The sequence below is a fragment of the Arachis ipaensis genome, chromosome B04, assembly GCF_000816755.2.
Source record: "Arachis ipaensis cultivar K30076 chromosome B04, Araip1.1, whole genome shotgun sequence".
Taxonomy (NCBI): domain Eukaryota; kingdom Viridiplantae; phylum Streptophyta; class Magnoliopsida; order Fabales; family Fabaceae; genus Arachis; species Arachis ipaensis.
This window is the reverse complement of record NC_029788.2, coordinates 14,500,730-14,509,318: the sequence shown is the minus strand read 5'-3', so window position 1 is coordinate 14,509,318 and position 8,589 is coordinate 14,500,730.

The window sequence follows — 8,589 nt, the reverse complement described above, 5'->3', positions numbered from 1 at the left end:
TCTAAACCCGTATCCTACCCTATCCGCATGCAAATTTGCACCCTATCTTACCCTACCCGCAGCGGATAGAATTAACAACTCTACCCGAATGGGTTAGTTCGGATTGAGTATCCGCAAGTAAAGTATATATTGCCAGCCCTAAGTAAAACTAACGGAATAAACTTTATGTTAAGGTGTCACGCCATATTTTTTATAGAATGCAATTTAAATACATGTAACATTTTCACCATTTCTTTTTGGTCAGAACTCTTGAACGTTTCTTAAACAGATTTCTTTTAATAAGAAATTGACTTTCATTAGTCATATCATTTTGACATTTTTCATTACAAAAAAAGATGGTAGGCTATTATTTTCTGAAAGACCTTCCGGCCTATTTGGTTTATGCTATGATGCACGGATGTTCATAGGAATATACGATCCCATATAATGATGTGAGATATGCGATATAAGAATTTAAATTGTTCGGTAGGTCGGATACCGGACGGGTTGGGTTGATATCCTGATCAAAGAAGGGGAAGTCGTCTGGTCGCACGTCTTTGGGCTGAGGGTAGGCGAGGTCCCGAGCTCTTCGGATGTAGAGGGAGGTGTCACCTGTAAAGACACACCGACGCTCAAGTCAGTGAAATGTGCATGCGAGTAAAGGTTGGGTGGTATGTGACGTGCCTTGGGGGAAGGGCAGGATCTTCCCCATATATACCATGTCAGAGGTGGGCCCATCAAGGACAGGCCCACCTTCCCTGATGCTCTCTCCTCACAACTGTAGCGTAGCTGTCAGGGACGCGTGTCCGGTTCGGATGGTGCTCGGGTCGGGCTGACCCGCTAGCAGTTTGGGCCAGGCCGTAACAGTGCCCCCGACGCGTCGGTAACGACCGTGAGGATCGTTGATGGCGTGTCATCTCTCCTTTCGTGCGTTGTCGCCAGGTCGGCCGTCCATGGGGGGGACGTGCCTCTTGTGTGCGTGTCTGTTCGTTGTTGGAAGGACCGCTTGTCACCTCGTTCTTCGCGCGGGGTATTTAATGCTCATAATGGGCTAGAAAACCCTGTGTGCAAAGATTATTTTGCCCCCAAGTCTTTCGCGCTTCCTGGGTGGCAGTTTTAAACAGTTTTGCTTTGATTTTTCCCTTTTCACTCTTGCTCCTACTATCTCCCTGCTATCTCCCTCTTTTTCACTCAAAAGTCTCAGAGCATCGTTCTAGCATCCTCGTGCATCTTTCCTTCTTCCTTCTCAGTTTTCGCAACTGATTCAGGTAATCTTTCATCCTTTCTCTTTTCCACATCATTGTTGTATGTTTGTTGCTTGTATTTGCTCCGTATCCTTGCTGTTTTGCTTGATTCTTGTTGGTAGATGGCTCATTAGTGTCTGGTAGATGCGTTAGGGGAGGGGTACCATTCTAGGGTAGGTGTTTAGGTAGCTTGCGTGATAGATGACTTTTAGCCATGCTTGATCTTAACTGTTGAATAGGATGAACATAGTTTCTGGGCTTTTTCTGGACTCCCGACCTCATAAACTAACGGAGTGGTACCCCCACTGTAGGTATGCCTCGTATCGTTTCCCGGGCTTCTCCTTCTGCTGCGAATTACGATCCCTACACCTGGGTGACTAAGGATGTGAAGGACTCGCCGAATCAGATGGACGAGGAGGAGTTCACGGAGTTCTGGCAAGCCGAGTATCTATGTGGGGGAACAGACGAGGAGGCCAATTATGACGTCTTCATTCCTGCCCCCAACGAACGGCTGTATGAGATTAATTTCCACTCCCCCCGGGTTGCCGACTGGATTTGGTTTTACAAAGCCATGTTCACCCAGGTGGGCATTCGCATACCGTTCTCCGACTTCCAGATGGCGCTTCTTAATCGGATATCCGTGTCACCGTCGCAGCTTTATCCGAACAGTTGGGCTTCTATCCGTTGTTTCAAGATGGTGTGTGAATATCTCGAGCTGCCGGTGTCTGTGGACGTCTTTCTCTTTTTCTTCAACCTTACCAACCCTTCCAAGGAGGGGAAAGCGAGGAAAGGGTTCTTATCTTTCCGATCTGCTCAGGGTCGGAGGATATTTGGCTTGTTCGAGGACTCTTATCATGGGTTCAAGGGCAAGTATTTCAAGGTTCGTCCCGTCAAAGGTCGCCATCCCTTTTGGTTGTCGTTGGAGGGGGAACGCCTCATCCCGACGTATTGGAGCTTCGGGGCGGGGTCCAACACCTTCATTAAGGTGACCTATAAGGGGATGTCTGCCGTAAATAAGAGAATTGCCGATGTGTTGTGGGCGGTCTTTGGAAAGAACCCCGTGAACCCCCACCTCCTTATGGGTGAACGGGAGATCACCCGAAATTATATTGTGAGCTATTTGGTCTTACTTTTGTGTTGTTTATCTTTTAATTTGTTATCGCTGACTTCACAACTGACGTATTTGTTTGTCTGTTGCAGTGGAGATGTCTGCTTCGGTAACCGGGCTCGAAAGTTTAGTTAAGACCTTCTTGGAGGATAGCGATGAGGAGAAGGCTGACGAGAAGGTTGCCGAGAAGCCGGAAGGCCCTACTGAGGAGAAGGAGGATCAAGCTGTGCCTTCGCCTCGGGACACCGAGATGTCCGATAAGAACTCTGCCGGCATGCAAGCTTCTCCTATTCCCAAGGAAACGACCGGTGTTGGGCAGTCGTCTTCTACCCATCGGGAGTATGATGATCTGAAGCTTGTCCCTACTCCCAAGAGGCAGAGGGCATCCTCCAGCCCGGAAGGTACTCTCACCGTGATGGAGAGGAACTTCGATGCTGGGGCCTTTATTGATAATCAGCTGATTCCTGGTACGGAGGATCACTTTCTTACTACCGAACTCGCGGGGCAGGCGAGGTGGATGTACCGCACCCTTCTCCGTGGAGCAGTGATAGCTCGGAAGGCCGAGTTCGAGTTGTCGGGCATGCAGGCTCTGCGAAGGAAGCTCGATACTGCTACCCAGGCCAACAACGAATTCAAGGTCTAGGTCAAAAAGCTTCAGGAACAACTGGCTGCGGCAAAGAATGGGCGCAAAGATGCCGAGGAGAAGGCTGCGTCCTTTAAGGAAAAAATGAAGGTTTCCGATGCCACCGTCTCCCGTTTAACCGAGTGGGAGATGACTCTAGAGAGCCAGCTTAACGCCGTGCAAGGTCGGGTGGTCGCTATGGAGAAGGAACGTGACGCGGCCGTCTCGTCGGCTGAGGCTGCGCGAGCAGAGGTCGAAGAGCTGAAAAGGAAACATAGGGTGGTCAGGGAGCAGGGAAAGAACGTGATCTTTACGACCGAGGAGGCTCTCAAGGCCCAGGTGAAGATCGTGATCCCAAACTTCGACACGTCGTCTATCGGAGTCTTCAAAACAATTCAGGACGGCAAGATTGTTGACATGCCCCGAAAGTGAATTCTTGTAATTTGCGTTTTTTATGTGGATTTGTAGAACACTTGTTGAAACTGTTAACTTTTGTTATACTTTAGTGGTCGCTTGGTCGGCTTATAATTATCGCCTTTATCTTGCTATTTAGTAGCATTTTTTGCTTTGTTACCGTTTTTTTAGTGTGGACTTATTGCTTGTGTCCGTTTCGCCGTTTGTGTTGGTAACTTGGTGGAAACCGTCTTGGTCTTATTATCGCGGCCATTTGTCATGGCTATGATTTGATTGGCTCCCGGGGTGATTAGTCCCGGGTTACCGTTGAAGGTTGCAATGGTATGGGATACATATTGGAGAATAGTAGATAGGGGAACACGGACAAGTAAACATTAACCGTCAGCTAAACAAATTCATGAATATGGTTGGCATTTAATAAAAGTAAATCACTAGAAATTAAAAGATTGTCTAGCTCGTCAGGCCGTCGAACCGGTGTATCCCAAGCTATGAATAGAATCTCCTTAGGTTACCTGCATTCCATGTTCTTGGGATTTCTTTGCCATCGAGTCTCTCCAGTTTGTAGGCGCCTTTGCCGAGCACTTCTCTGACCCTGTAGGGACCTTCCCAGTTTGCCGCCAGCTTTCCTTCTCCTGGGGTTGGTAGCCCGACGTTGTTTTATCGTAGGACGAGGTCTCTTTCCTCAAACTCCCTTCTGAGGACCTTGGTATTGTAACGTAGGGCTATTCTTTATTTCAGTGCCACCTCCGACAAGTGGGCCATCTCTCTGGCCTCGTCCACCAGGTCTTTCTCCACCGCTTCTTCTACTCCCTTCAGAAGTAGTCGTGGGCTCGGTTCGCCAATCTCCACAGGTATCACCGCGTCGACCCCGTATGTTAGGCGAAAGGGGGTTTCCCCTGTGGAGCTTTGCTCGGTTGTTCGGTAGGACCAGAGGACCGAGGCGAGCTCGTCGGTCCATGCGCCTTTTTTGCTATTTAAGCGCTTCTTGAGGCCTAGCAGGATAACTTTATTTGCGGATTTTACTTGTCCATTTGTCTGGGGGTGTTCAACCGAGGAGAACATCTGTTTTATCCCCAGGCCAGTGAAAAACTCTGCAAATTTCTTGTCGGTGAATTGCGTCCCATTATCCAAAATGACGACCTCTATCCATTTGGTGTAGTAGTCGACGGCAACTATGAGGTACTTGACTTGCCCCGGGCCAACCAGGAAGGGCCTCAGGAGGTCGACTCCCCATTGTGCAAAAGGTCGGGAAGACGTCAGTAGGCTCAGCTCGGAAGCTGGCGTCCTGTGGAAGTTGGCGTTCTGCTGACACTTGGCGTATTTTTTCACGAATTCTCTGGAGTCATTCATCATTGTTGGCCAGTAATATTCGGCTCGGATGAGCTTCCTTGCTAGGGCTTTGCCCCCGATATGGTGGCCGCAACATCCCTCATGGACTTCTCTGAGCACGTAGTCCGTCTGGTCGGGATGTAGGCACTTCAGCAAAGGTTGGCTGAGGCCCTTTTTGAATAGCTGGTCCTGTATGACTGTGTACTTGGCAGCCTCCCTTCTCAATATTTTGGCTTCCTTCCCATCCCCGGGGAGTTTGCCGTTTTTCAAAAAATCGGCGATGGGGTCCATCCAGGAGGGGCTCATCTTGGTCAGGTGTAGAGCAATTGCGGGCTCTTTCGTGATGCCTTGGATGAGAGAGCAGTTGCCGGTTCCAGGTTTCGTGCTTGCCAGCTTGGATAGGAGGTCTGCTCGTGTGTTCCTTTCCCTTGGGACGTGCTGGACCATGACCTCCTCAAATTATTTGCTCAGCTCTTTGACCTTTTCCAAGTATTTTTACAGCAGCGAGTCTCTGGTTTGGTAGCTTCCATTTACTTGCATGGTGACGACTTGTGAGTCGCTGCATACTTCCAATCTCGTGGCCCCGACTTCCCGAGCTAGAGCCAAGCCTCCCAGAAGGGCTTCGTATTCTGCTTGGTTGTTTGATACGGGAAACTCGAACTTAACCGATTGTTCGTAAATAACTCCGGTCGGGCTTTCTAGGATGATCCCGGCGCCTTCGGACATCTGGTTGGAAGCTCTGTCCACATGGAGCTTCCACTGTGTGCCCGTGTCCTCGGTTCCGGTTACTTCCACTAGGAAGTCCGCCATCGCTTGAGCCTTAATCGCGTGTCGGGGTTCGTAGCTTAGATCGTATTGGGATAGCTCGATGGCCTAGGTCATCATCCTCCCTGCCAAATCAGGTTTTTGGAGCACTTGACAGATCCCCTGGTTCGTTCTCACGACCACCTGATGGCCCTGGAAGTATTGTCGTAGCCTGCGGGAAAAGGTCAAGAGCGCTAGTGCCAGTTTCTCCAGTTTGCTGTACCTAAGTTCTGCCCCTTGCAGTGCTCTACTCACGAAGTAGATCGGTTGCTGGGCCTTTCCTTCTTCTTGCACCAGCACCGCTGCAAGTGCTGCTTCTGTTATGGCTAGGTATAGGTAGAGTGGTTCTCCGGCTCTGGGATTCCCGAGTACAGGTGGTGCTGCTAGGATTTCTTTGAAGTGGTTGAATGCCTCTTCGCACGGGGGAGTCCATTCAAACGCTATTCCCTTCTTCATCAGGTTGAAGAAGGGTAAGGCCTTTGCTGCCGATGCACCAAGGAATCGGGACAACGCGGTGAGCATTCCCGCCAGCCGCTGAACGTCTTTGATGCAACCCGGACTCCTCATCTGGGGTATCGCTTGGCACTTTTCGGGGTTGGCTTCCACTCCCCTTTGGGTTATCATGAACCCTAGGAACTTTTCGGCCTCCATGGCAAAGGCACACTTAAGCGGGTTGAGCCTCATGCCGTGTTGTCGGAGGGATGTGAACACATTTTCCAGGTCGCATAGGAGGTCATCGGGTCGGGTGGTTTTCGCAAGGATATCGTCCATGTAGACTTCCACCATTTTGTCGATAAGACCGCTGAATATTTTGTTCATCAGCCTCTGGTATGTCGCCCCCGCGGTTTTTAGGCCGAAGGGCATCACCATGTAGCAGTAGGTCCCTCCTGGCGTTATGAACGCCGTTTTATCCTCATCTGGCTGGTGCATCGGTATCTGGTTGTAGCCGGAGTAGGCGTCCATGAAGCTTAGATACCGGTACCCCATGGCCACGTCAACGAGTGCATCAATGTTGGGGAGGGGATAGCATTCCTTGGGACATGCCTTGTTGAGATCAGAGTAGTCTACACACATCCTCCACCTCCCATTATGCTTTTTTACCAGGACCACATTTGACAACCAGGTAGAATAGTCCAGTTCCCGGATAAACCCTGCCTCAAGGAGGCCGGCCGTTTGTCTGACCACTTCCTCTACCCTTTCTTGAGACATTTTTCTTCTCCTTTGAGCCACTGGTTTGGCTTCCGGCCTGATGGCTAGGCGGTGTGACATGAGTCTGGAGTCTATCTCCGGCATATCGGCGGGTGTCCAGGCAAACAAATCGCCATTGGCTCTGATCATTTTCATCAAGGGCTCTTTTAATTCATGGGGGAGGTTCCTATTTACGAACGTGAACTTGTTCTCCGTGTTCCCGACCCTAAACTTTTCCAGGTCCCCTTCTGGTTTGGGCATGGGCTTGTCGTCAATTCTGGCATCCATGTCGGTGAGAAATACCCCCGATGCTTCCCTAGATTTCTTTCTTAATGAGAGACTGGCATTGTCGCAAGCGACTGTCGTTTCCAGGTGACAAATAGATTTTTCTGCCGGTATAGAAATTATCAAATGATCAATCGTAGTATAGTCTAAACCGACGCAAAATCCTTCATCAAACAAATCTACAATCTATATCCGAGAGTACTAGTCTCCCGAGTCGTTCTCCCTTGGAATTGCCAAAGTATGCATCTTATTGATTTAGTAAGCTTTGTTGGAATTCTTTGAAGGTTTTAGCAAAGCAATGAAAAACAAACAATCAATTATCAAAAGACTTGGCTTAGGGTTGGCATTAGAAATCCCATCCTTATAGTCCATTCAATGTTGACAACAATTAGGCCTTGCTTCATTTAGTTATCCCCTAGGTATAGAGGAAGGTCAAATGAAAGTAATCAACTTGAGTCACAAGTCCTAGCTTCACCTTATGGGAGTCTAGCTTTAGTGCACTCCAAGCCAACTAGCAATCCCTAATTCCAAATCAACTATTGATACACTATTCAACTTCTTCCAAAGACCAAACCCTATGCCAAGTGTGAGAATTCTACTCCATAGCTAGTGTTGTCATTTTATCAAACATGTGATGAGCAAGAAGGGAAGGCATAATAAAATGAGAAGAAAAGTCAAATTGAAAGTATTGCAACACAAAGATCTAACAACAAGTCTCAAAGAGTAGCAATGAAAATCCAAAATAGAGATGGAATCCAAAATTACAAAGTTGAATTCTAGATCTATGAGAATTGATCAATTGTATCTACTACTTGAAATTGGAGAAGAAAATCTATGACATGAACAAAGTGGAATGAGAATTGTAGTGGATCTCACCAAAAAGTCATTGAAAATTCAGAAATTAGATGAGGATGAACCCTAGTGAAGCTTGGAATCTCCCTCTTCTTCTCCCAAAAAAAGTAACTAACTCTCTCTTCTCTCCAAAAAAAAGGGAAAAATTTTAAATTTAAAAAAAATGAACTAAAAGTTCCCTTAACCCTTGTTCCTTTGGTCTTCTTAAGCTTTCCCCGCCAAGGTGCTTCTCTAAGAGTGGAATCCTTAACTACCTCCACGCCTAAGTCACGTGACTTCATTAAAAAATCATTTTCGCAAATCGGCGCGCACGCGCAAGGCACGCGCACGCGCCGTTGAGACGTCTTGAAATGTGCGCGGAGGCGTGATGTACGCTCATTGAAAATTCAGAAATTAGATGAGGATGAACCCTAGTGAAGCTTGGAATCTCCCTCTTCTTCTCCCAAAAAAAATGTAACTAACTCTCTCTTCTCTCCAAAAAAAGGAAAAATATCTAGATCTAGAAGAAATGAACTAAAAGTCCCCTTAACCCTTGCTCCTTTGGTCTTCTTAAGCTTTTCCCGCCAAGGTGCTTCTCCAAAAGTGGGATCCTTAACTGCCTCCACACCTAAGTCACGTGACTTCACTAAAAAATCATTTTCGCAAATCGGCGCGCACGCGCAAGGTACGCGCACGCGCCGTTGAGACGTCTTGTAATGTGCGCGGAGGCGTGATGTACGCGTGCGCGCCCATGAAGATCCTGGCTTAGCCGCTTCTCAAGCCGG